Source organism: Sus scrofa, chromosome 8 (genome assembly GCF_054392235.1).
Source record: "Sus scrofa isolate SSC_HxYL_T2T_F1_AM1 chromosome 8, Sscrofa_HxYL_maternal_Yorkshire_Landrace_v2.0, whole genome shotgun sequence".
Lineage (NCBI taxonomy): Eukaryota > Metazoa > Chordata > Mammalia > Artiodactyla > Suidae > Sus > Sus scrofa.
This window is the reverse complement of record NC_139390.1, coordinates 23,243,408-23,269,366: the sequence shown is the minus strand read 5'-3', so window position 1 is coordinate 23,269,366 and position 25,959 is coordinate 23,243,408. Positions and strand designations below refer to the sequence as shown.

At 34.8% G+C, this 25,959-nt stretch overlaps 1 long non-coding RNA gene across 4 annotated transcripts in view; it reads left to right on the top strand.

Moving 5' to 3' along the window:
• The window catches only part of LOC146400371 (uncharacterized), a 276,614-nt gene that overhangs the window by 86,438 nt on the left and 164,217 nt on the right, over nt 1-25,959 (top strand). For 2 of the 4 annotated variants that reach the window (XR_014813719.1, XR_014813720.1), the window contains exon 3: nt 24,671-24,793. The exons of 1 other annotated variant lie outside the window; for it this stretch is intronic. This is a non-coding gene — a long non-coding RNA (uncharacterized LOC146400371). The remainder of the gene's footprint in view (nt 1-24,670; nt 24,794-25,959) is intronic. One more of the 4 variants, XR_014813722.1, reaches the window with a different exon arrangement.

The following is a 25,959-nucleotide window of genomic DNA, read 5'->3' as shown; positions in this document are numbered from 1 at the left end:
GTGAGACTTAGCTGAAGCTCCTCAGAATCCCCTAATGTGCCACCTAGTGGTTTCACATTCACTAATACTTTAATTTTTCTAAAATTGTCTTTGGTCACTTTTGTACTTAAGAACAGTAATTATTCGTTGTTGTCTTTTGTGGTCAATTGATTAGTCTATGTCCAAGAACCTAAGTATGTTAATATTTAATATAGCATTCTTAAGCTATTTAAATTTATTTATGCATCTTTTTTTTTTTTTTTTGTATACCCAAGGGGATAGTTTCCTTAACACCAAAACAAAACATATTCATAAACAGTTCTTTCACATTGTTCTCCACCTGGGATATACATTTTCCTCTTCACTAATCCAAGAAGTCTTCCTATTTATACTGCACTTTATCCATGAAATAATTTCCATATTACCTCAGTATATTTCTTTTTTTTTTTTTTCCTTTTTATGGCCACACTTACGGCATGTGGAAGTTCCCAGGCCAGAAGTCAAATTGGAGCTGTACTTGGAGGCCTATGCCATAGCCACAGCAACGTCAGATTTGAGCTGCATCTGCAATCTACACCGCAGCTCATGGCAATGCTGGATCCTTAACCCACTGAGAGAGGTAAGAAATCAAACCTTCATCCCCATGGACACTAGTCAGGTTCTTAACCCGCTCAGCCAAAATAGGAACTCCCAATGTATTTTTTCTTTAATAATAACAAAATAGAAATAAAAAGGAGGGAGTTCCCACCATGGCTCAGTGGTAATAAACCCAACTAGTATCCAAGAGGATGCGGGTTCGATCCCTGGCCTTGTTCAGTGTGTCAAGGATCTGGCATTGCCATGAGCTGTGGTGTATGTCGCAGATATGGCTTGGATCCCGTGTTGCTGTGGCTGTCGGGTAGGCTGGCAGCTGTGGCTCCCATTTGACCCCTAGCCTGGAAACTTCCACATGCTGTACCTGCTGCCTTAAAAAGCAGAAAAAGCAAAAAGAAAAAAATCAAAAAGGACATTAAGGTATTAAATGATTACTATATAATATGCAATTATCAATTGTTGAACAATTGAGAAGTCATCAGAAAACTCGATTTTAATTTGACTATGCCATAGGAAGGTAAAATGAACCAGCGACATCTTTTCTGTATGCATAGGTGAAAAGGCTCTATTATATTCCTGAATTTTAGTGATTTGACCACATTTAGAGTCGATCATGTATGATTTCTTCACTACTGGATCATTTTCTACCTCTTTAATAAAATAAGAACAGGGATGGAGGAAAATCTCTGTTTCAAGGAGAAAAGTTATCATTGTTTTAAAAGATCAAAAGTAGAGTCGAACTATCTGAATTCCAGTCTTGGTCCTGAATCTAGCATGTCATATGATCTGGATTTAATTACAGAATATCTTTGAACCTCTATTTCTTTTTCTTTTTCTCTTTTTAGATTTTAGCAGACATATTTTATATTTTCCAGTTTTATTAAGAAATAATTAACATATATCACTGTATAGGTTTAATAATTAATATATATCACTATATAATTTAAGGCATGCAGCATGATTTAATTTACACATATTATGAAGTGATTACCACAATAGCCTCAGCTAACATCCATCTTCAACATAGATACAACAAAAAGTAAAGAAAGAAAACATTTTTAAAAAAGTTCCCTTTATGATGAGAACTCTTAGGATTTACTTTCAATAACTTCCCTATGTGTTTGTCATATATCAATGCTAGTCATAGTTGTTAACGTTTTGCATTACATCCATAGCACTTATTTATCTTATATCTGGAAGGTTTGTACCTTTGACCACCTTCCTTCTCTTCCCCCTCACCCCTTTGATAATCACACAGTCTGGTTTTTCTTTCTATAAGTTTGTTTTTATTTAGATTCTGTGTAAATCCACCTGATTTATTTCACTTAGCATAATGCCTTCAAGGTTTATCCATTTTGTCACAAATGATAGGATTCCCTTGTTTTTATGGTTGAATAGCATCCCACTTTATATATGTACACCACAACTTGGTTGTCCATCATCCATAAGTGGACACTTATTCCTGTATCTTAGCTATTGTAAATAGTGATGTCATGAAGATGAGGCTGCAGATATCTTTTCAAGTTAGTGTTTTTATTTCCTTTGGATAAATACCCAGTAGTAGAATCCTGGACCATATGGTAGTTCTATTTTTAATTTTTTGAGACTCCTCCTTACTGTTTTCCATTGTGGCTGTACCAGTTTTCCATTCTACCAGCAGTGCATCCATGTCCTTATTTGTGCATCCATACCATTATAGGTTATTTCTTGTTTGTTTAATAATGGTCATTCTAACAGGCATGGGGTGATATCTTATTGTGACTTTAATTTGTATGCACCTAGTTATTAGTGATAATGAGCATCTTCCCATGTACCCATTGACCTTTCATAAATATTTGGAGAAATGTCTATTCAGGTCCTTATCCCATTTTCTTTTGGCTGCTCATGGCATGCAGAAGTTTACAGGCTAGGGATCAAACCCATGCCACAATAACAACCCAAGCCACAGCAGGGACAATGTCAGATCCTTAACCTGCTAAGCCCCTGGGGAACTCCTGCCCATTTTTTAAATTTGTTTTTTTTTGGGGGGGGTGCGCTATTGTTTGAATTCTTTATTTTGGATATTAACCCCTTGTTAGATATATTGTTTGCAAATGTTTTTTCCTATTCTATAAGTTGTCTTTTTAATTCATTTCTGGTTTCTTTTGCTGTAAGAAGCTTATTAGTTTTTATGTGGTTTCATTTATTTTTTTTAAATTTTGTTGCTTGTTTTATAGGTGTTACATCCAAAAAATCCTTTCTAAGACCCAAGTCAAGGAGCTTTATTCCTATGTTTTTTTCTAGGAATTTTATGGTTTCATGTCTAACGTTTAAGTCTTTATCCATTTTTAGTTAACTTTTGTGAGTAATGTAAGATACAGGTCCATTCTTTTACATGTGAATATCCAGTTATCTCAGACCATTTATTGAAAAGACTATCTTTTCTCCATTTAGTATTCTTGGCTCCCTTGTCAAATATTAGTTATCATCTGCATTTGGGTTTATTTTTGGGCTCTCAATTCTGTTCCATTGGTCTGTTTGTCTGTTTCTATGCCAACACCTTACTGTTTTGATGACCATAGCTTCAGAGTATAACTGAAAATCAGGAAATGTGATGATTCCTGCTTTGTGCTTCTTTCTCAATATTTCTTTGGTTATTCATGGTCTTTTATGGTTACATATAGATTTCAGGAGTTTTTTCCTCTACTGTTATAAAAAAATGCCATTAGACTCTTGCTAGGGATTTCATTGGATCTATAGATAGCTTTTGGTAGTATAAACCTCCATATCTTTATCAATACATTAGAGATTATGATACTAATTATGTCATTGGACTATTGTAACAAATAGGGGTAAATTTATAGACGTTTTGAAGCCTCAAGTACTGACCTATTTAATGAATTCCTTCAGATGCAATTCAAAAATGAAAGTATTTCTAAACCATAAATTGGAAGAAAGCCCAACAAAATTTTTCTTTTCTTTCCTTTTTTCTTCTCTTCTCTTCTCTTTCCTTTTTAAAGTGGCACCTGTGGTATATGGAAGTAGCCAGGCTAGGGGTTGAATCGGAGCTGCAGCTGCTGTCCTGAGCCACAGTCACAGCAATGCCAAATCTGAGCCACATCTCTGACCTATGCTGAACTTGCAGCAATGCCAGACCTTAACCCACTGAGCAAGGCCAGGGATGGAACCTGCATCCTCATGGGTACTAGTCAGGTTCATTTACATTGATCCACAGTGGGAACCCTTGATTTTCCCTATGATAAAAATATTTTGTACACCATGTTAAAAATAGCAACTATCAAATAATTTCCCCATTCTATTGGGAGGGGGTTATTCAGGCATTGCTGGTGTCCTAAGCACATGTTCAGAATACCTACAACATAATCCATTGCTGGTGGTGATTAAAATATGCCTCACCTAGAAAACCCTTAGTGATAAATAACTGAATATTATCATGATGGTTAATGTTATTATTATATTGTGAGGTTTCATGTGATCTTATAATGATAAATAATATATACATAACCCTATAAATAAACATTATGAGTAGAAATATATTGGTTTTATTTAAATGAGGATCTATTTTCTAAAATCTTTCAGAAAAACTCTCATCTTAACAGGTAAAATTAAATTTGTTAAAATTGATAAATTGGTAGAAAATTGCTGTTTTTAAATCAAAAGAACTTTTGGTGGTACTGAGAAATGGAAATGAACTTGTGACAGTCTTAAGGGTCAAATCTGTCTTGATCCTCTATAAAATGTAAATTTATTTTTTTCCTTTTAACTTGAAGACCAGCTTGGTTAAAGATGGAAGGGCTAATAATGATGTGCAGAGCAACTAAAACACACATGACCCTGCATAAGAAGGAATTAACTATAGAACAAATAGAAAAGTTGTATTAGAATGGAAAAATGCATGTACCTTTAAAGTAATTTATTTGCAGAAGAAATTTATTTGTTATAACATTTTCTCAGAAACAGGAGAAAATAGTTTTATTTCAGACTTTTAGCACAGATGTATTTTTTATTGTTTTCCCTTTTCTTTTCAGCAAAGCCTTTTTAACACCCCATTTAAATAAATGTGTTCTGGAGTTCCCGTCGTGGCGCAGTGGTTAACAAATCCGACTAGGAACCATGAGGTTGCGGGTTCGGTCCCTGCCCTTCCTCAGTGGGTTGACGATCCGGCCTTGCCGTGAGCTGTGGTGTAGGTTGCAGATGCGGCTCGGATCCCGCATGGCTATGGCTCCGGTGTAGGCTGGTGGCTACAGCTCCGATTGGACCCCTAGCCTGGGAACCTCCATATGCTGCAGGAGCGGCCAAAGAAATAGCAAAAAAAGACAAAAAAAAGTGTTCTTTTTATTTTGATGCCGTGTATTTTTATACTAACTCTTTAATAAGTCATCCTTTTGTGGATACATAATAGTGAGCACCTATTATATACTTGCCATTGGGCTAAGTCCTTAAGATCGAAATGTTGACTATGACCAACATGGTGCCTACCCTCCAAGACAGTACTTCAGACAGAAAAGTAGAATGTAATGTAATTGGGGCTGTAATGGAGGAAGTCCCATATGCTGTGACACTACATAAAGGAGGACCCCAATATGAACATTAATATAAGTGTGTGGAGATCAGGGGACAGAAAAGAATTGGGGGTCTAAAGAGTCGGATACAAAACCTGGAGGGAATAGTGTTCCAGATTCAGCTAAAAAAAAATATGAAAGGCCCAAAGGCAAATTAAAGATGAAGAAGAATAAAATTCAGAAGTTTGTTAAGAATCAATTTGCACAGAGCCCTGTATGACATTTAATTGGCTTTGCATTTTATTCTCTGGTCAAGGGGCAGCTGTTAAGATTTTTCATTAAAGTATTTCAATTAAATGTTTAATTGATTTTTAAAAAATTTATATACTTATAAATTATTTCATGGTTTTGTAAGTAGTTATAAGGATTAAGTGGGGTTTTAGTCTTGTTTTTGCTCTATTCATTCATAATGTTTAAAATATATGACTTTGTATGTGTTTTATAAAATATTAAGAAAGATAAAACTTCCAAAGAGATTTTGTTCCTTTTTTTTTTTTTTTTTTTGAATACTCTCTAAGGTTAGGTCTTTGTGGATTGGAAGGGGTAAGATTGCCATAAATTTAAAAAAAAATTACTTGAATATTTCTGGTCAAATTACACACACACACACACATATTTCAAAACAGTGTGCTAAATATTGATACAGATTTTGATGGTGTAGCTCCAATAGTACTAAGTGAACTTAGTTCAGTATTTCATATAGTCCATTGCATTGCTGATCAGTCTAGAAATTGGGTGGATGAAGTAGTCTGTTACTTACTTACTTTGATTTGAGACCTAAAACCTTACAAGTCTTAAAATATCCTTTGTTGGATGAGGAAACTCAAATACTTATCCTGTGTCCTTCTTTTGAAGGGTTAACAGAAGTATCTTACTTGTGTAGAGAAACCCATTACTTTACGATCATCATTACTGTAGGATACCTCTTCTTATAACTTGTAATATGTGGTGTCAGTTGAAAGCAAAACACCAGAAGTAATAGGGAAATTTAAAAGCTCACAAAGGAGTGGGGTTCCCATTGTGGCTCAGTGGTAATAAACCTGACTATAGTATCTGTGAGGACATGGGTTCAATCCCTGGCCTTGCTCAGTGAGTTAAGGATCCCTTATTGCCATGAGCTGTGGTGTAGGTTCCAGCCTCAGCTCTGATCCTGTGTTGTTGTGGCTGTGCCTATGGCTGTGGCCAGCAGCTGGCAGCAGCTCTGATTCAATCCCTAGCCTGGGAACTTCATATGCCTGCAGGTGTGGCCTTAAAAAAAGAAAAAGGAAAAAGGAAAAGCTCACAAAGGAGTTATGAAGTCAAATTCCGAATGTAATATGCCAAAATTATATTTACTTCAAGGATATTTATAAATCATTTCTTTTTTCAGAGTCACAGTGGATTTAAATGCTACACTTATGTTAAAATTCTGTGCTAGGTAATTCAAAAAGAAAAATGCAATTATGTAAAGAATCGTTAAAATTTGGGAAGACTACTTTTCAAGCTCTGCTGTCAGGAGGAGAGCTTCAGAATGTTATATTTGAAAGTTAAAAACTCTGAAAAAGTTAACATAAAGCAATACGCTGAAGGATTATTCAGGAGAAAAGAAGAATATCATTCTGATAAAGAATATCATTTTATGTCCTTTGATAAGATCTTCATCAAAGAAAAGATTGAAAGAGAGATTATTGTTCCTTAATTTATCTTCTCCTTACCCCTACCCCCTTTTAAAAGCTCTGAATCAAAGCATAAATTTGAATGGAATTATCAGAATATTTACTACTGAATCTGAATATTCTGTTTATGTTCCATAGTTTTTTTGCTAATCATTACTTTCAAGTGAAATACGACCTGTTTCATTAATGAGATCATGATATTTTGCAGTAGTTTTATTTTTTGAGGACAATATGTGTGTGTGTGCATGTGTCTGTGTGTGCATATATCTCAACTTTTTACAGCCATACCAACTGTTGTCTTGAGTAGCAATATGATGACATAGGGAACATGGTTTTTTAAACGCTAATTGACAACTGTTTTGTTTTTCAACTTTGTTTTGAGTCAGTGGAGTACTGTAATGAAATCAAATTGTGAAGAACTCACTTATAATTAGTATTTAAAAAATTGGAAGGTCTGTTTCTGCTAGGCACTAGTTTAACAACGCAATACACCTCCATGCTTTAAATGTGGGGAGAAACTGAAATTGTCTACAAATTCTTTATCAAATGCCTATTAAGTACATGGATGGTCTGAGGCCAACTGGGATATCTTCAACACACCACAGTGTATTGTAGTAATCTATCAGAGTAGCTGGCCTACTGGATGAGAACAAGGGACAGTTTCTCTAGGATTGGGGGAAGAGAGAGAGGGAAGAAAAGGGTATTGATTTATGGGTACAGTTAGAGAGCAAAACCCAAAAGAGAATTATGACAGTGAGAAGTATTTGTTAGTGAAAATGTGATCAAGGCAGGACACTGAAAGCACAGAAGAGCAAACAAGACAAACATCACCTACAGAGGATAAGTGCAGACTGTAATTTCTCTCTGTTTCATGAAGTATTTATTTTACTCATGAATCATGGTCTAATATTTCTCTTTGGGACAATCTGAGTTAATCCCATTAGCCTTTCACAATCTGCTTTCCATTACACACTTGTACTCTTTTATTCATCTACGTGTTCATTTACTTCCTGATTTTTCCATTGGCAATCATCCATAGAGGACTTACTGCAGAGGTAATGCAAACATGAATGAGAAGCAGTTTTTCCTAGGACAAATCTCAATGCTGTATGTTGCCAAATAATTCTCCAGGGTATAGAATTATTATTTATTCAGAATCCTAAGCCTGACCCAGTTTTCTGGTACATCTACAAAACAAATGAACATAGATTGTTTGGATTTAAGGTCCCTGGATATAACCTAAGTGTTGGTATTCAGTTATATTTAAAAAAATGACTTTAATTAAGAGACAATTTCCAGCATTATCAAAATGGCTGTTTCAATTTATTCACAAGGTTTCTGGGTTTATGGCCAGTGTACAAAGTTCATGTACATAATCCCAATTTATTATGATAATGAAAGATTAATTGATCAATCAAGTGTTTACTCTCTAATATACTATGGGTATAATAACTAGTTGTTAAATACATATTAGCATGATCCATTACTACAGAATCAAACCTAGAAATTCCTGCTAGCACAGATGGAACCTAGGTGAAAATTGAAAAAGAAAAAAAAAAAAGTAAGCATCTCTTCTTCATGTCCCAGGGGTATAGGTAGATGAGTAGAGCATGAAATAAATTTCAGTCCTTGTTCCCTCCCTCCCCTCTGAGGTTGGAGGGTGTATTGCAGTACACAATTGGTACAACCAGCCACATATTTTGGTCCTGCTAGTCTTGACCAGGACTAGTTGAAGGCATGAGGATATCAGTACAAACCTGGCATGAAGTATACATCTGACTTATGATAGAGAAATTAAGGTAGTTGAAGGGTCTAAGTTTTGAAGTTGGCATTCAGTAGGGTTATTATGAATTATACGGATTTATCTTTAGTGACGTCAGAGTTGCTTTCATTACCATTTCAGGTTATTTTTGGTGTTCCTCTGTCAGATCCTGCTAGGGAGAAATAATCTGAAATGCAACTCTTTTATAATATGTAACCAAAGATCTTGAGTTTATTTGAAAATGCTAATTATCCATCAGTACTCTTGTTGGTAGAACATATCCTCTAGGATTATACAGTTTTAGAATTCCTGTGAAGGGGAAACTACTCAAACAAAAATTTTTACAACATCCTTAGTATAACACCACCATGTTAGTTTTCTAGAGCTGTCGCAACAAAGTACCACATACTGGGTAAGTTAAAACAACAGAAAACTTATTGCCTCTCATTTTGAAAGCCAAAAGTTCAAAATCAGGGTATCATCAAGTTCACTTCTCTCTAAGGGAGCAAACTTCCATGCCCTGTCCTAGCTTCTGGTGGTTGCTGGCAGTCCTTGGTATTCCCTGCTTTGCAGCTGTGTAACTCTCATCTCTCCCTCTGTTATCACATAGCCTTCTTTTCTCTGTCTGAATTTGTGTCTTCACATGGCTTTTTTTTTTTTTTTTTTTTTTTTTTGGTAAGGACACCAGTTATTGGATTTGGAGTCACCCTAATCCAATATGACTTTATCTTAACTTGATTACATCTGCAGTGACCCTATTTCCAAGTAAGTTCACATTCACAGACACCAGCAGGGGTTCAGACTTGAACATATGTTTTTGGAGGATGCAGTTCAACTCACAGCAACCACATTTACTACAGCTTACTCTACCAGCCTATAAGACTCAGTCTGAAAACATATTCCTCCCTCTGAAAATGGAATGAATATTTGTCTTGGAGAACAATGGGTCTGGACTAATAGTGTTCTTTTACTGCAGTGTCCTTTGCTTTGTTTCTCAGTTAACTTCCCCACTTATATTACCTTTGCACAAGAAAGAATGTCCTTCCTCTTTGAGCAATCCCTTCTTATCCTCTTTCCAATTTCCCAGTTCTTTTCTCTCTAACAAGTTCCAATCTCCTTTCTTGCTAAAACCTGAAAGGTGAGCTTCCAAAACATGTAAAGTTTTACGCTCACATTCTCATCCTAAGACCACTTTAATGGGGATTTTGCCCCCTCTCGCTATGCTGAAACTGCCCTCTCAAGGTCAACAATGACCTATATACTGTTATTTTCAGAAGTTAGTTCTCTATCCTCAATATCTTTTATCTCTTAAGAGTATTTATCATAATTAATTATAACCTTGTCTGATCTCCTAACACAATGATCACTCTTTAAAATCTTTTGCTCACTGTTCTTCTGCCTCTTAATGTCACAGGGCTTGGACGTTGGTCTTTTTCCCCTGTTTCATTCATATAATGATTTTTTTTTTCCCCCCTGGTCTTATGACTTGAATACCAGTTATATGCTGATGACTCTCAAATGTATATATCCAATTCAGACTTTTCTTGTGAATCCTAGACTTGTTTATGAGCTGTCCATTTGATATTTTCATTTGAGTAACTGATAAATATTTCAAAAGCAGTATTTCCCAACTCTCATCTTGGCCTCTTTCTCCTCCCTTACCCTTCCCTAGCTCCTCCCACACCCTAAGAGAAAACCATGTAAATTATCCTGCTCTTGCCATATTCATCCCAGGTCTATTTTTTGTCAACTCTTTACACTTGCTCAATTCTGGGAACTTTGAGTCATTGGAGACCCTTCTATTTCTCTCACAACCCACATATGATTTGGCACTGCCACAAGCTGTGGCATAGGTTGCAGATGTGGCTTGGCTCTGGTGTTGCCATGGCTATGGCGCAAGCCTCGGCTGAAGGTCCGATTCGACCCCTAGCCTGGGAACGTCCATATGGTGTGGGTATGGCCCTTAAAAGAAAAAAAGAAATTGTTCTGCATTTTACCAAGAGGAAAATTCAAAGCTTTTACTGTGTCTGACAAAGTTGTAGCTAATCTGGGCCTCCTTACTTTTCTCTCTTCATGTCATACTTCTCTCTAGCTGGTTCTGCTCCAGCTACACTTGCCTCTTTGCTTTCTTAGCAAAGCTAAGATATTCCTGATCTGTGATTCAAGCCCACACCCCCTTCTAACCTTTGCTCAGGATTCACCTTCTCAATGAGTTGTAATTAAAGTTGCATCATTCTCCATTCCCAGTCCCTTTAACCCTGATCTCTTTGTATTTTTCCAGGTTCTCTCTCCCCTTCCAATATGTTACAGTATTGTGGTATTTATTTGCTGTTATCTGATAGAATGTTAACTCCACAAGGCTAGGGATCTATGTCTTTTTTGTTTACTTGAGAACCCCAAGTATCTAGATTAATGTCTAGCACACAAATGATGCTCAAGTTTATATGTTTTGAGTAAATGAATAAATTAGCAGTGATATAGTTTAGTGGTGGTCTCACAGAGGATGCCTGAAATAATGATATTTGTTCATTTTCCATTTACTTAGAAATAAGATTACAAAGAAAAATGTCATTACAGTAGTCACCATCACTGTTGTTGATAGTGTTTTTCTATATGCCTAGGGATTGTTTTACATAATTTATTTTGAAACCTATCTATGTTATAAGTGTCTATAAATAAGACAACTGAGATTTGCAAGATGAAGTAACTCAATCAGGCTTAAACACCTTATACGGTGGTAGATAGACCTCAGAGTCAACACTGGGTCTGTGTGGATTGAAATTCCACTCTAACCATTCTGTGATATCACCACTTTTATAATCACTCAAGGAGCAGGCAGGAAGTTTCTTTCTTTCCTCATACACATATGCTCTCTTACATGTAGCTGAAAGTCATTCTTTATGTGAGACAGCTGCTGCTCATCCAGCCCTGAATTTGTTAGTCTGGATTTGTTAAAACTATCACTGATACTGTTATTGTGTTACTGTGTATTTTTTTTTTTCCTATTGTCATCAACTTCTTTTTTAAAGCAATCTGTGACATATTGAGAAATGCTTCTAGGAAATAGCTTTGCAACTCAAGAATGGCACTTCAGAACTAAGTAATTTAATATTTCACAGAGGAATGTACTGGATGCACCAATTTTCTCAGGGCTTTGTTTGGACTCACAGAAGTGACAATGTGCTGCTCTATAATAGGTCTTGAGCTTTCTTCACAATAGGCTTTTTATGTCGGTGGCCCAGAAATCATTGTGACATTTCCCTTAAAGAGGATTCACTAACTCTGCCTTTATTTATTTATTTATTTTAATATGTATGCTGCTGTTCCTTGAAGATGGCTTTCTGAAATAAATAATTTTCTTTCCTATAAACGGTGATAGTCACATTTCTTATGAATTTGAGCTCCAATTCAGTTTCCCACTTTAAAAAAAGAAGCTTTTTTAGGTTGTGTCTAGCATAACTTCAAATTCTTGGATAGGAAAGAAAATCCTAGCATTAATCTGATAGAATGCCATATATCTAAAGATAATGAAAACATGTGGAGCTTCCCAGCAGTGAGACCCAGAAAGCAAAAGATTGAAGGGACTGTATTGTCACTATGATTTAATTTCAGATGTTCAATTCTGAAGCCCTCAGATTAAAAAAATATTGCTTTTATAAGATGACATGTGCTAATTATAGCCTTCAAAAATAAAGAAGAAATGATAGCTTAGGTAGAGTATTGACCTGTTGACAGTTGTAAATTTGGAGAATACTTGCTTAAGGAATGCAAGTTGTTTAAATTCGCAATTACTTTTCACAGTGGAATTGCTTACTAGTGGTTCATTATGACAGAATGATTAAGAAATCCTTGCATCAAGTTTAATTATGCAAATCTTAGTCTAAAGCTACAAACCTATGTGGAATGAAAGGGGAGAACTGAGGCTGGTGACTCAGATAAATGACATTTTTCTCCAGAGAGCCAAAGTTTGGAATAGTTGTTAAACTATTTTGATTAAGTTGAGGCTTATATGTCAATAGTTGTGACTTTTTATGAAAACAATATTGTTACTTTAAAAAAATATATTAAAAGTTTGCAAACTGCCCACGAAACTTGAATTCCATGTATGTAAAATGTTTAGAGTCTGAAACTTGGGAACATTGGAAATGTAATTCTTTTATCCCTACAGAATGTATTCTTTAGTAAAGGATTCTGTTTTTCAGAATAAAACTGTGTGGTTGGTAGTCTTATGTTGAATACCTTTATTGTCCTATATCCTGGGAATACACAATTATGAAACAATAAAGCAAACACTGAAATTATACATATTTGAAAAACAATTCTAGATTCCTACATATTTGTTGCTTTCCCCACCCAGGGAAATTTGCCCACATAAATAGGCAGCCTTTACCTAATTTAATGTTGTCTTGAATTTCCAATCACATATCACACCAATAAACATAGGCATTACTGAGTTTAGAAATATTTGATTGCTCTGTATAACCTTTACACACCTATATTCCAAAAAGTCTCAAATGAATTATTCTTACTGCTAACATCTAGTTTTTCTGTAATCAAAAAGGATTACAGGAATCTCTCTAAAAGATTGAAACCCAGAGATCAATGTCAACACTTACAATGATTTTTGATAGGCCTTTTGTTTAGGTATACACAAAGTTATTAAGTGAAAGAAAAGTTGTTTAAAAAGTTGGCTTGTGATCACCTCTAGGGAAAGAGAGACGATAAGTAACTTAGCCTAATCTTCTTGTAAACATATTAATAAGCATACCTCCTAATAAATAGACAAATGATGCTTGCTAGGAGGCTAGTATTTATTGATAAAATGCTTTTAGCAGGATGTTTCTTTTTTCTTTTTTTTTCTTTTTTTTTTTTTTTGTTGTTGTTGTTGTTGTTGCTGCTATTTCTTGGGCTGCTCCCATGGCATAAGGGGGTTCCCAGGCTAGGGGTCTAATCGGAGCTGTAGCCACCGGCCTACGCCAGAGCCACAGCAACGCGGGATCCGAGCCGCGTCTGCAACCTACACCACAGCTCACGGCAACGCCGGATCGTTAACCCACTGAGCAAGGGCAGGGAACCTCATGGTTCCTAGTTGGATTCCTTAACCACTGCGCCACGACGGGAACTCCCAGCAGGATGTTTCTGATTTAGGATTTCTTGTGGTGAACAAATGTGTATTGTAGGAATGTATGAGGCATGGCTTCATAGAAAATGTCATATAATCCATATGACTATCTGGGGGTATCAAATGGAGATGTTTCATAATCTAAGCTCTCCTCACTCATTAAGGTAGCCTATAAACCTCAAGGGAAACCTCTTACATTACTCTGAGTCAGGGAGTACCTGCCAAATATTGACAGAAAAGACATAGTCCTACAAAATTTTCATGCTCTTTGATTGCTTGTATCTTTGAAATTACTAGTCATGCTACTAAGACCTCTGAATTGTATAGATCTGACTTTACCACAATCTGATCTCTAACCTTAGCTAAGGAATCCTCAGCATTCACTTCTGCATTGATTACAAGTTCATATCTTCTATAGCAGATACACAGGGTATTTTAAAATAAAATGTTAGCTTTGTATACTTTCAATAAACATACTGGAAGATACACTTCCAATAAAGATACTGGAAGATACACTTCCAATAAAGATACTGGAAGATACACTTCCAATAAAGATACTGGAAGATACACTTCCAATAAAGATACTGGAAGATACACTTCCAATAAAGATACTGGAAGATACACTTCCAATAAAGATACTGGAAGATACACTTCCAATAAAGATACTGGAAGATACACTTCCAATAAAGATATTGGAATCATTTGCTATGTCTTTGATAGACCTAGAGCACTCTGTTCCTACCAAATAAGTAGGGAGCCAGTGCCCCAGAATTAATGTCCTCCAAAATGTTTCTTGGGTAGGAATTAGATACTTTAGAAAGGAATTTAACTTTCACATACAATTAGATCATCATTCTGTTGATCATTTAATATTTAACAACATTATAGTTATTTGAATACATTAAAGGTCTGAAAAACTAGTTCCTTTTAATAAAAAATATCTATTGCAAATTAATACATTTTAATTGCATTTTAATCTGCATAAGTTCATCTTCTCAAAGCATCTAAAAGAGTGAAATCTCCAAACTTTCATTTCAAACTCAGTAAATATTTTGGTGCATTCTTTTTTTAAGGCTTATTCGACACAGCCTAGTCTAACCAGAGGTATATGAAACATCTACATGAGAAATAACTAGTCTAACCAGAGGTATATGAAACATCTACATGAGAAATAAAGAGAGGGCCTCTTCCAGTTCTCTTTCAAAATCCCAAAGAAATGTACAACCCAAAGAACAGAGAAAACCCTAAGATACGAGTTCAGTTCCCACACAAACACAGAACAAACATTTAACGAAAGGCTGTATATATCAGCAGTGAAATTACTGGGGAGGAAATTTCATGTAGAGTAGCAAATGAGAAATAGCAACTGGGGAAGGGTATTAATAAAGACTGCTCTTACCTCTGAAGATCTCAGAAGCCTGATCCCTGTCATTGTAAATTTGTCTGTTGTACTCTATTAATTAGAAGAGAAGTCTAATGAAGTCAAAGTCTAGTAACTGAGAATTTAGACCCCCAAGTATAATTCCTCCATGAAGGTACCTTAGAAAACTATACGCAGAACTACCATATGACCCAGCAATCCGACTCTTGGGCATATATCTGGACAAAACTTTCCTTGAAAAAGACACATGTACCCACATAGTCATGGCAGCACTGTTTATAATAGCCAAGACATGGAAACAACCTAAATGTCCATTGACAGATGATTGAATTAGGAAGATGTGGTATACATACACAATGGAATACTACTTAGCCATAAAAAAGAACAAAGGACTGCCATTTGCAGCAACATGGATGGAACTAGAGATTTTCATACTGAGTGAAGTAAGTCAGAAAGAGAAAGACAAATACCATATGATATCACTTATAACTGGAATATAATATATGGAACAAATGAACCTTTCCGGAGAAAAGAAAATCATGGACTTGGAGAATAGACTTGTGGTTGCCAAGGGGGAGGGAGTGGGATGGATTGAGAGCTTGGGTTAATAGATGCAGACTATTGCCTTGGAATGGATTAGCAATGAGATCCTGCTGTGTAGCACTAGGAACTATGTCTAGTCACTTATGATGGAGCCTGATAATGTGAAAAAAAAGAATATATACATGTATGTGTAACTGGGTCACCATGCTGTACAGTAGAAAATTAACAGAACACTGTAAACCAGCTATAATGGGAAAAAAATCATTATGCTATAGAGTAGGAAAAAATTGTATTGGGGAAATAACAAAAAAATAAAAATAAGAAAAAAGAAATACCAATAAATAAATAAATAAATAAATAAACATTATATGGTTTATAAGAAGAAAACAGTTTTTTTTCAAGAAATGTACCTAAAATCTTGTTAGGGAACTAGAAGCTCTTGGATGGATATTTTCAATGTTATAAAGATTTCAAATCTTCTTGAATTAATCTATAAATTTAATAATTTTCCAATTAAAACTCCATATGATTTTTGTGGTCACTTGATTAAATCATAGCAAGGTTACTCTGGAAGTGTAAATAGTTTAGATATTTAAAAGACCTTATGCTAGTAAATATTAATATTTATTCAGACAGTTACAACAGCTTAAAGAGTATAGTATTAAAGAATAAGAACTGACCAAAAATCAATTTCTCAGTCACATACACACAAACACACACAATTTATAAACTTAACCTTACATATATTTTCATTGAATATACAATGAAAATGGTCATCAAATCAGTGGGGAAAATGGGATTACTTCATAATTGATACTTGGAATTGTGATAAGTATTTGAAAAAAATCAAGTCATATCCACATTTCACTACACATGCAGATGTAAATTGTAGAAGCATTAACATTTAAATGTAAAATTTGGATACATGGAAGTTGTACACTAAAAAGTTGATGACTCTTATCATCTTGGAGCATGAGAGTCCTTTCTATTCATTACAGCAATGAAAGAAAGCACTAAAAACAATAAACAGTCACAACAAAAGAGGTAGGTATGATTTAAAATTAAAAAAAATGGTTTTATCATTGTACATAATAAATACAATAAAATGTCAAAAAACCAGAACCAGGAAGAATATCTGCCTCAATAAACCAAGTCAAGAGTTAAAATTTTTCATAAACAAAATGTTTGTGGTTCAGTGAGAAAAGCATAACAACTCCAATAGAAAAGTGGTTCAAGCTCACAGGATATTCATAGAGAGGAATGTTAATTGCTATTTATGAAAAAATGACACACATATGAACTTTAATATAAATTATTGTATTTTTATTTTTATTTCTGTAATGAGGACTCAAATTATTAATGTAAAGAGTATTAAATATAAGATGATATAAGATGTTATTTTGAATTATTCCAATTCAACTCAGCAAAATATATTTCTTTCATTACCCTTGTTTAAGATATTCATATTATTTTCTACTCAAAGCTATTGAACCAATAAAATGTAGTTGGCATGCTTTTTCAGTCAGCAATATGTTTTACCTCAGAAAACAAACACATTCTTTGTAGCTGTGGTAAACGTTAACATTTCGTGAAATAGAATTAAAAAGACTTTTGACAGAAATTTCTGTCTCAGCACATTATTTTGTATTTAATTGACTTGATTAAAGCATATATCTGAATCATGTTTGCATATTTATTGTGCTTGAAAACGTCAACTATCTGGAAAATTTATGCTGCTAATTAGTCATAAACACTTGTCAGGTAGACAGGTATTAATCTGGGTCTGGCTTCTTCTCAGGACACCACATTAATATTCTGATCTACTTTGCAAAGTGAGAACAGTTATATAGGTTTATATGAAGCATAAATATTAAAATTGCAATTACATTTTAATCTATAGATTTTTTTTTACTGCATGCAACACATATGTCTCTGTATTATCTCTCAAGCTACAAGTAAGTCAGAAGTACATATATCTTTCTTCTAATTATATTAATTAGGCATCAAGCCAGTCATAATAATAGTTCTTCATAGTTGCATTATATTTAACATTAGTGACCTTCACAGTGATTGACCTCTAGAGTTAATTGTGATTGTGTTAACTGAGGGTTTCTCCAATTTGCAGAAAATGTTAAGGTTAATAGAAGTTATGTGATTTGTTCTAAATCATAAGACTTCTGGGTGGAAGAGCTAAAATTCAAGTTTCCTTATTCTTGGTTTGGTGTCTGAGTCTTTAGCCAGGTTTAAATAAAGGCCTTTGGTTAAAAATCGTTTCACTTAGTGCCATCCTTGACTGCAAAAAACAGCAGACCTGAACATTATTGAACTGAAAATTGGTCCGATTTTTTCTCCATTATTTTTTGAATGTGCTAACATGCTGATGAACAAGTTTCACTGAGGTTCTCTTGGGACACCCAGGAATCTTTCTATAGGTGTTTATTTATACCTGTGAGGAAATATTTCTCATATCAATTATTCTATCAAAAAGTTTTTTTTTTGCATACCTACTAATATTTCCTGATACATTTTGTGTACAGAAGATAGTGATAAACAATTCTCTATTTTAGAGATATTAAATGTCACTGAAGTTAGGCATTAAACAAAGACACGTACAGAACATTAATTATAATTATTGCGAGTAATTTAGTGGAGAAATACAGGATGCTCTGAGAACTTGTAATGAAGGGAACAGTTTTTTTTTTTTTTTTTTTGGTCTTTTTGCCTTTTCTAGGGCCACACCCGCGGCACATGGAGGTTCCCAGGCTGGGGGCATAATCGGAGCTGCAGCCGCCTGCCTACGCCAGAGCCACAGCAACGCCAGATCCAAGCCACGTCTGTGACCTGCACCACAGCTCACAGCAACGCTGGATCCTTAACCCACTGAGAGAGACCAGGGATCGAACTTGTAACCTCATGGTTCCTAGTCGGATTCGTTAACCACTGAGCCATGTCAGGAACTCTGGGAACAGATATTTTTATATTGAAACCTAATGTTCATTAGGTATCAGTCATGTGAATGGGGTTTGGGCCTGGGCATGGTAGCTGGGAGGAGGGAGGAACATCTTAGATTGAGGTGGGAAGGGATAACAATGATTTCAAGAAACAAGAACCAAACTGGCTTAGGTGTAATGAATAGAGGGAAATTTGCAACACAATAATGGGAGATGCATACTCGAGGCAATATCATCCCACAAATTGAATGCTTTCACATGGATAGGAAAAAAAATAAGGTTTGCATAACATTCAACCGCTTGTTCAATACAAGGTTTATACTGAGTTATTCCAAGATGTGGCAGGGCACAAAGTTGGCAGTTACCACAAAAGGGCTTCAAGTTTTTCAGCGGCCGTCTAGTTCCAGATCAGAAAATGATCATAGGACCTTTAAGTAATAAGGTCTCTGCCACAGTCAGTAGAATGAGAAAGGAATACAGTGGATGTCCCATTCTTGCTTTAGCAAAGATGACAATAACTTTGAACTCTGAGACTTTGGGTTTTACCAGACATTAGTGTTAATCTCAAGTCAGCTGGGGTTATCAGGGTCCACACCTGCTTTATGTGCCTGCTATTGATTTTCAAGTCTTAGCTCAACCTCCCAATCCTCCTGACAGCCTGGCCATTACTTCACTTGTTAGAATATAAATTCTTTCCCCCCACCCTAATTTAAAGTCGAAAAATCAAAATCCTACAGCAGTGCTTAATTTGAAGGTTTCTGTTCAAAAACCCCAAATCGGCCACACACTAAAATGTCACCCTGTCGTATCAATGTTTTCATCCAGACATCTAATTCCCCAAATACCTGTCATGGCTCACAAGTTGAAGCATTTATTATTTGAAAGGAGAATGGCAGTGAGAAGTGTTTGTCACCTCTTTTAAAGCTGTGAGAAAGAGTAGCCACTATTACCCCCACTTGACTAGTTGTGTTAACCAGGGAGGGTGAGGTGATGAAACTTAAAAAGATGTCTGTGCTTTTTGTCTTTACTTCCTCCCTTAGCTCCCTTGACTCTTCCTTTTCTAACACAAAAGACTAATAGTTTCCAAGTCATTTAATATTTAAGTGAGTTAGTATTTTAGTTAATGGTGGATCAAACTACTAAACTGAATCTTGGCTTGTAGACTGATGAACTGAATTCAGTCCAGATGAATGGTGACCAGACTTTTTGCTCTCCTGACAAAACTAAAGGAGACAAAAGCTGCTGTATAAATTAGGTCCTGGTTATGATCTCACTCTCAGTAAAGTATGTAGTCATCATTTCACTGGCACTTTCAGACAATAGCTCTTTCTATAAAGGGATCATTTACAACCATTCCTTTTCATGATCATGTGTTTATTTAGAAAATATATACATTTCTTCCCCATGGTCAGCCTCTAATTCTTATGAGGGGCAATTGTAAGATGGTATTAACTCTGTACTCAAGGAAAGTGTTATTTATCGAGATAATTTCTTAACCTATCCTATATAATTCATTGTTTTCTTCTTCAAACTTCAGGCTAGAAGAGAGTCTCTAAACCAAGAGTGAAAAAAATAAGGCCAACATTAATAATCAATCTCTTTTTAGTCTTAATCACTGGTGATTTTTCTCATTAATTTTTAAAACAACTCAATTTTTAACTACCATATCTATAATCACTACCTGTAACTTCTCTTTTGATGTCTCTCCTATGTTTCATTTTATTCACAGCTGCTTTCTGTGTAAGGTGGCTGTATTTGTCAATATGCCTGGAATAAACCCTGATATTACCTATTTCACTAAAAAAAAAATCTTGGTTTTGGTGATTAGGAAACCCATGCGTGTCTGAAATTTCAAGATGCTTAGATTTGGCTGCTGGCACTAGAGCCTGTATTACCAAGTAGGACAATGCAGTGAAGACCACACTGCCACTGCCACCACGAAAACAAAACAGTCCTGACTTGCTGAAGCTGAAAATTAGATGCTCTTGCTAGAACCTCTCCTGCTGCAGCCACTGAAAGTTGGATCTTGCTAAACACCCTTTCCAGAATGAATTTCATGCAACTCCTGTTTCATCATACTTTCAAACTTAAGTCTCAAAGAACTGCTTCTGACTGACAGAGCTGAGAGACAAGGAAGGCTGAGCAAGTAAATTTAAACTTGGACAGTAGGACAAGTCATAAAGCTATAACCTGGGATACTCCATAATCGTGTGAAAATTGTTTCCAGCCTGGGATTCAATAATTATAACAGTTTACCGTCAGAATTGTTCCAAATCCAAGCTTATGTCTATACATAGGTATACAGGGAGAAACTAGGAAAAAATATAAAGGGTGCTTCAAATTAGCTGTAAAGTTTAATTTCTTAAATGTCTGAAAGCAATAGCACAAACAAATACCACATAAAAACAATAAATAAATTAAACGAACAAAACAGAGAATGTGAGTGCTAATGGAGGCCTGCCTCTTCACAAAGAATCCAGATCTAGTGTAAAGCTGTGGGTCTGAATATTATATTACAATGACATAAAAATAAACCTAGTTTCCATTTTTTTTGTAAATATTCAGAGAAAACCACAAAGTTGTTACTCAAAGTTGTTCAAATAATTTATAATCATGTACATAGAAATTCTAAGACTGCTCTTACAAATTATTTGGACACAAGAAAAGAAGGAGCCCCTTGGGATTGATGCTCTGAGGATTTTGTGGTAGATCCTTGCCTTCTTCTTGCTGACAGTTCTCTTCGGCTTTTCCAAAATATTTTTTCAAGTTGAAGAGAAGGTGAATTTTTGCTGTGAAACATGAAGATAATAAATCAAATATTAATAGTGTTATATAATTATTATTAAAGCAGACACTACTAAGTGCTTACTCAATATTCACTTTTTTTCCCCATTGATAGCAACAGATTATTGTTCAGGATACCTATGTGCATAGCCTTAAAAAAATTTATTTCTTGAGAGTTCCCGTCATGGCTTGGTGGAAACAAATCTGACTAGCATCCATGAGGATGCAGGTTCAGTCCCTGGTCTTCCTCAGTGGGTTAGCAATCCGGAGTTGCCATGAGCTGAGGTGTAGGTCCAGATGCAGCTCAGATCTGGTGTTGCTGTGGCTATGGCATAGGCAGGTGGCTACAGTTCCAATTTGACGCCTCGCCTGGGAACCTCCATATCCTCTGGGTGCAGCCCTAAAAAGACATTGTGTGTGTGTGTGTGTGTGTGTGTGTGTGTTTATATATATATATATATATATGTTTTTTTTTTTTTTTCCACTATCTTCTTTGCAATTAGGGCCGTCATGTGACACAGTCTCATCCTGTGAGAAATACGTGGAAGAGGGCTTTTATACTTTAGGCCCTCCTGGAAGTAAAGTGGAGGCAGGATTATAGAGCAGCTGTGGCTTCTTGTTTCAAAGTTAAATCATTTTCCCATTACAAAGCTTGAAAATTTGAAAGAAAGTGATGGGTAAGAGAAACAGCAAATTTACAAACATAGACTCTATAATGTCCTATGCTACTTATAAGCATAGGAACCAATGTTAATGAGTAACAATTATAAATCAGAAGGGTTTTTTTTTTTTTTTTTTTTAAATCTCGGCTGGATTATTATTATTATTTTTTTATTTTTTATTTTTTTTTATAATTTTTTGTCTTTTGTCTTTGTTGTTGTTGTTGTTGTTGCTATTTCTTGGGCCGCTCCCGCGGCATATGGAGGTTCCCAGGCTAGGGGTTGAATCGGAGCTGTAGCCACCGGCCTACGCCAGAGCCACAGCAACGCGGGATCCGAGCCGCGTCTGCAACCTACACCACAGCTCACGGCAACGCCAGATCGTTAACCCACTGAGCAAGGGCAGGGACCGAACCCGCAACCTCATTGTTCCTAGTCGGATTCATTAACCACTGCGCCACGACGGGAACTCCTAAATCAGAAGTGTTTTGCTCTACTATTTTTGTTTAATCAAATCTTATTTAAATATCAAGCTGTAAGGTAATGTACTTTTCTCAGGTAAGAACATCAATCCCATATTCCAAGCATTTGTTCAATGAACATACATCAAAAAATGAAGCTAACACTGCTCTGTATATATTTTGCATCTCCTTTACAACAAATACTGGCAACAGCCGCTCAATATCTGTAAACAGTAATGGATTGGGAAATTTGCCAGCCGTTTTCAATATCAATTGTTACTTTAATCTGGCTTAAACCATGAGTTATTTTTTCAAGTATCAGCAGCCTCTAAATTAATGCTCCATTAAGGTTGTAAAGTTAATCCCACAAACATACTTTTACAACCAATAAATATGCTGTCTTGTGCATCATTTAAGACATTACTAGAAACATTTCCATTGATACAGTAGTAAGATCTTTCACCGGCATAAAGCAATATCTCTCCAACATTTTTGCAAACTGTTTAAAAGGAAAGGAACACATGAGCTCTTGCTGGAATGCACTGCCTTATAGTGCTTTATAAATTGTTTTCTCTTCACACACAACCAAAATTACTATATAATAAAAATTTTTCTTAACTAAATTTGAATAAATATAGTGTCATAGCATATACTCTGTTCCAGTTTCATTTTTACATGTTGCTGTGGAGCTGCATTAGAATTTTATTTGATTTTTAGGAAAATATATTTTGATGATAACAACTTCATCTAAATCTAAATTAACTATGAAATTTTAATATCTGAGTACTTTCTCTATACTAATGTTCCATTTATACCTTTAAATATGCTATTAAATTTATATACAGTTCTTAGCAACAGTATTTTTATTGCTTCATAAGAAGCAGAAAACATAAAATAGAGACTACTGAAAAGTTTCATGTTATGGTGAAGGGACAATAGAACTATATTTCATTATTTGAAGATCTGAATATGAAAGAAGGACTTTGGAGGATATATAAAATTATTATGAAGTTCATTTTCTATTATAATTTAAAAACAAATTCCCTATGTATTTATTAGGTTAAGCTTATTTTATATTCAATTTCTTTTTGTTTTTTAATTTACTTGATAAATCAACTTCTGAAATAGATGTGCCAAAAATCTATGATGTTAAATAAGTTTCACCTTGCAGTTGTTAATATTTACTTTATACATTTTAATATTTTGCTATACTCATAATATTATAAAATTGTTACATTTTCTGATGAATTTAATATTTTCATTTGTATTAATATTTTCTTTAATTCTAATTTACTATTTGATACACGGTTACACTAGTTTTTTTAAAAAAACATTTTTCCTGAAATACTCTTTTAAATTACTTATTTTTAGTGTTTCTCTGAGTGTACTTTTTCTGAGGTTTTTTTTTTTTATTAGCAGTGTCTATCTATACTAAAGCTGATTCAAAAAGAAAATGAAAATATGCATATACCTAATATATATGTCTAAAGCCCCATATCTAATTGTAATCATTAACACAACTTTCTTACAAAGAAATCTCCAGGTCACAATGGCTTCACAGATAAATTCTATCACAGGTTTAAGGAATAAGTAATAGCAATCTTATAAAATGACTTTCAGAAAATTTGGAAGAAAAAACCTTTTTCTAATTTATTTTATAAACCTAAATGATGATACCCTTTCCTGATATTACAAAACCAGATATTTCTTGACATTATAAGATAATTACAAATCAGTGTTGCTCAGCCACATAGATACAAAAATGGTCAATAACATATATAAAAGAATAAGTCTATCATGAATAGGTGGGATCTATCACCTATTTTTTTTCAGTATTCATAAATCAAACACTATAAATTACCATCTAAATATATTTGCATCCGAACAGATGCAGGCAAATCATTTGACATAATTCTACATCCTTTCATGATCAAATATCTCAGCTAACCAGAAATCAGTGAGATCTTTCTGAGTGTATTAAAGACCATTTGTTACGGGCCGAATCGTGTTTCCCTCCAAATTCATATATTGAAGCCCTCACCCCAAATGTGCCTGTATTTGGACACAGGGTCTTTAGGAAGTAATTAAGGTTGAATGAGATCGTAGGATGGGGCCCTAATCAGGTTGGACTGATGTCCTTATAAGACTATAAAAAAGGGATCTCTCTCTCTCTCTCTCTCTCTCTCTTTCTCTGTCTCCCTCTCCCTCCCCACAAAGGAAAGATTATGTGAAGCCAAAGGGAGAATGTGCTTTCAAGGGAGAATGTACAAGTCAAGAAAAGGCTACCCCAGAAACCAGCTCTGCTGGCACATCGATCTTGGACTGCCAGCCTCCACAACTGTGAGTAAATAAATACCTGCTGTTTAAGCCACCCATTCTTTAATACTTTGTCATGGCACACCAAGTCAACTATATACAGCATTTAGAAAAGTCTGTAATAATCTCTTACCAAATGGTGATGTATGAGTATGTTTTCTCTAAAATAAAGAAGAGGCAAGGATAGTAATTCTTACCATTTTGGTTCAACATGAGTTTGGAAGCCCCAGCCAGTACAATGAGGAATAGAAAAACAAAAGAATCAAAGATTGTCTTTATTTGTAGATAGTAGGAGAGTCTACATGAAATATTCTAAGTATAATCTCCTACAATACTAGAAGTAAGTTCCTAGAACTAATAAGTAAATTTAGCAAGACTCTATGATACAAAGTCAATATACAAAATTCAATTGTATTTTTATGATAGCAACAAACAGTTGAAAGAAGAGTTGTAAATAAAGTGAATGATTTACAATAGCATCACAAACTTCCACACCGCAAAAATACAAGCTATTGCTGAAGTTAAAGGTTTTAATAAATGGATATATATATATATATATATATATATATATATATATATATAAAATGGACTAGAAGTTCCAGTATTACTGTCAATTTTCCTCAAATTGATCTATAGATTTAAAAAATGAAGTTAAAGTCCCAGAAACATCTTTAATAAAAATGAATAAATTAAATCTAAAATATATATGGAAATATGAAGATCTAGAACAGCCTGGACACTTTTGATAAAAAGAATAAAGTTTGAGGATTTATACTACCTGATTTTAAGACTTACAAGACTAGATTAATCAAGGCAATGTGGCATTTGTGTAAAGATAGATAAATAAGTCATTAAATCCGAGTAGAGAGTCCAGACACAGAGCCACCTATATTCAATTTAGTTGATTTTTTACAAAGTCACTCTGCTAATTAAAGACAAAAAGTACGGACTTTTCAAGAAATTGTACTGCAAAAATTGGATTAACACGCAAAACAAGATTAACTCCACACCATAGCTCATACCAAACACAGAAATTAATTTCCAAAGGATCAGAAACTACATACAAAAGCCAAAACTGAAAAATTTACTTATAAACAAGAGAAAATCCTTGTAAACATGGAGTAAACTAAGATTTTTTTTAGACAGTACCAAAAAACCAAACCAAACACTAAGCTAAGAGTGAAAATAAA